Here is a 3,416-nt window from a genome sequence, read left to right on the forward strand (position 1 = left end):
AGCGCCTCGTGGAGGGACTCCTCAAGTGGCCTCCCGATGAGCAGCGGCTATACGAGGACGACCAGCGTTTGGATGATGGCAAGACACTTGGCGAGTGTGGCTTCACCAGCCAAACAGCACGGCCACTGGCTCCAGCCATAGTGGGGCTGGCCTTCCGGGCAGACGACACCTTTGAGGCCCTGTGCTTCGAGCCGTTCTCCAGCCCGCCCGAGCTGCTCGACGTGATGAAGCCCCAGGACTCGGGAAACAGTGCCGGTGAACCAGCTGTGCAGTGAGGACCCCCGAGAGGCCTATTCCCCCCGATGAAAGAGATTTGGGAGTCTGAAAAAGAAAAAACATGGAAAAAGTTTGTACTATGACATTAAGTTAAATTACATATTCAAAATGATTACAGCTACTTGAAAGCCATCCAAAAATCTTGCAAAGAAATATCCCCCAAAGTTACTGTTTTTCACATTGGATGGTGATGTTACCTCCTTATTCCTTTAAAACATTTCCTTTATTTTCTCTTATTATTGACATTACAAATATAATTGAAAAACGGTAAACCTATTTTTAAAATAAGCATGATATATTCATTAGTTACTAAGCCATTTGTACTATTATGTCACATTTGATTTGTAAATTAATGTTCTGCTTAGCTTTGAGTCTAGCATCGTGTAAGATGTGGAAGGATGGAGAAGACCGGAGAGAGAGGAGGTTGGCAGGGACCTGAGTTTGTTGACAAAGGGTGAAACCAGGATGGGCTGGACGCAGTGGCTCATGCCTGCCATCCTAGCACTTTGGGCAGCTGAGGAGGGAGGATCACTTGAGCCCAGGAGTTTGAGACCAGCTTGGGCAATGTAACGGGACCCTGTCTCTACAAAAAAAAATTAGTCTGGTATGGTGTTGTGTGCCTATAGGCCTAGCTGCTCAGGAGGCTGAGACAAGACAATTGCTTGGGTACAGGAGTTTGATGCGGTGGTGAGGTATGATTGCATCACTGGACTCCACCCTGGACAACACAGTGAGACCCTATCTTAAAAAGAAAAAAAGAAAGCAAGGTGGGCCAAGACTTGCTGTTATAGATTCCTGAAGTATTTGAGGAAGCTTATTCTGATTGTGACGGGTAATCTAGGTTGGCTTCCAATGAGACTTGAAGTAGCAGCAAGGTTCCGTCTATGAAAGTATGGAACATAAATTCACTTTGTTGGAAGAAAGAATAAATGAATGGAAGAATAAGTCAGAGCTAATATTAATTTGAGGCTCTTAATTCAAGCTTAGATACTGTTATTTCAGTGATTTCCCATGGATCTTAGTATTTTAGAACTGACCTGGGTCTTGGAGAGCATTTGTTTTAACTTCTTTATGTTATGGCCAAACAAACTAAATTCCAGAGAAGCTGAATAACACCACCAAGTAAATAAAAGAGGGTATTTGGACTTTCCTTTCATCATATTATTAACTTTTTTAAAAGAAAGCAGGTGGGCCAGGTGCAGTGGCTCACACCTGTAATCTCAGCACTTTGGGAGGCCGGGGCAAGCAGATCCTTTGAGGTCAGCAGTTCGAGACCAGCCTGCCCAACATAGTGAAACAAATCAGCCAGGCATGGTGGCAGGTGGCTTTAGTCCCATCTACTCAGGAGGCTGACCTGTAATCCCAGCTACTTGGGAGGCTGAGGCAGGAGAATCAGTTGAACCTGGGAGGCAGAGGTTGCAGTGAGCTGAGATTGCACCACTGCACTCCAGCCTGGGCGACAGAGTGAGACTTCACCACAAAAAACAAAAGGCAAGTGGGAGCCTAATCTTTTTATAAGAAAATGTACTACAAATTCCTCGGCCTGCCCTTTGCCACTTATAGAAAACCCCTGACAATCTGGCTCCAACCTGTCTTTCCACCTTATCTCCCACTAATCCTCCAGAAAAGCATGGAATTTCTGTTATCCTCACCCATAAGGCCCTCCACCCTTCTCTCTGCCTATCTAAAACAATTCATCTTTCAAGGTACAACTAGAATACCAAGAGTATAATCCAGAGGTAATGTCATGAGTGCCTGAATTTGATTGAAATGTGTGGAAATGAAGTAGAATGGAAAAAGCTTGTGCTTAAGAAAGGGGAGAACAAAGAAGCCACGGGGAATAATAATAACAGTACTACTAATAATGGCAGTGTTAACTACTAACATTAAATGCATGCTTACGATATGCTAAGCCCTGTGTTAAACATTTTTTGTTCATTATTACACTTAATAATGTTCTCAGTAACTCTGAAATCATATATCAGGATTGTGTTACGTGTAACAGAAAACCTTATTATAAGAAGTCAGGTTTTTTTTTTCTTCCATTCAATAAGGAGGCCAGTCCAGTTTTGTGTGACCATGAGAGGTCACCAAGAACCCAGGCTCATTCTGTCTTCTTTCTCCACTATTCTTAGCGTATGTCTTTCATTTTCAAGGTCGTAATATAACTTTTCAAGACATTATATCTGCCTTCCAGAGAGAAATGCAGTAGGTATCTCTTTACAAGGACTTCTGTCAACATCTCTTTGATAAGAGCTATGTTACCTGGCTACTGCTAGTTGCAAGGAAGGCTGGGAGACCACCAAATAAAATTCCGTTAATAAAGAGGAGGGAGGGATGGATATTTAGGTAGGGAGCCTGCAGTGTTATCCTCAGTTTATAGATAAGGAAAATGAGGTATAAGAATACTAAGAGCCGGGCGTGGTGGCTCATGCCTATAATCCCAGCACTTTGGGAGGTGGAGGCGGGTGGATCATCTGAGATCAGGAGTTCCAGACCAGCCTGACCAATATGGTGAAACTCTGTCTCTACTAAAAATACAAAAATTATCCAGGTGTGATGGCGTGTGACTGTAGTCCCAGCTACTAGGGAGGCTGAGACAGGAGTATTGCTTGAACCCAGGAGGCAGAGGTTTCAGTGAGCGAAGATTGCACCACTGCACTCCAGCCTGGGTGACAGAGTGAGACCTCGTCTCAAAAAAAAAAAAAAAAAAAAAAAAAGAATGCTAAGAAACAGGCAAGGCATGGTGGCTCATGCCTTATAATCCCAGCACTTTGGGAGGCCAAGGCAGATGAATCACTTGAGGCCAGGAGTTCGAGACTAGCCTGGCCAAAACCCCGTCTCTACTAAGAATACAAAAATTGGCTGGGTGTTGTGGCACACGCCTGTAATTCCAGATACTCTGGAGACTGAGGCAGGAGAATCGCTTGAACCTGGGAGGTGAAGGTTGCAGTGAGTTGATATCGTGCCATTGCACAGCTGATATCCAGCGTGGGTGACAGAGTGAGACTGGGTCTCAAAAAAAAAATGCTAAGAAACAATGGGACAAGTAGATCTGACAGCATGGCCCATGTCCCTAACAGTTTGCATTATACGGCACATTTTTTTTTTTTTTTTTGAGACGGAGGCTCGCTCTGTCA

At 44.1% G+C, this 3,416-nt stretch overlaps 1 pseudogene; it reads left to right on the forward strand.

Moving 5' to 3' along the window:
- LOC105530643 overlaps positions 1-323 on the forward strand; it is a 22,251-nt pseudogene extending 21,928 nt beyond the window's left edge.
- The last annotated feature ends 3,093 nt before the right edge of the window (positions 324-3,416 follow it).

This window comes from Mandrillus leucophaeus, unplaced genomic scaffold, assembly GCF_000951045.1.
Source record: "Mandrillus leucophaeus isolate KB7577 unplaced genomic scaffold, Mleu.le_1.0 Scaffold835, whole genome shotgun sequence".
NCBI classification, from domain to species: Eukaryota; Metazoa; Chordata; class Mammalia; order Primates; family Cercopithecidae; genus Mandrillus; species Mandrillus leucophaeus.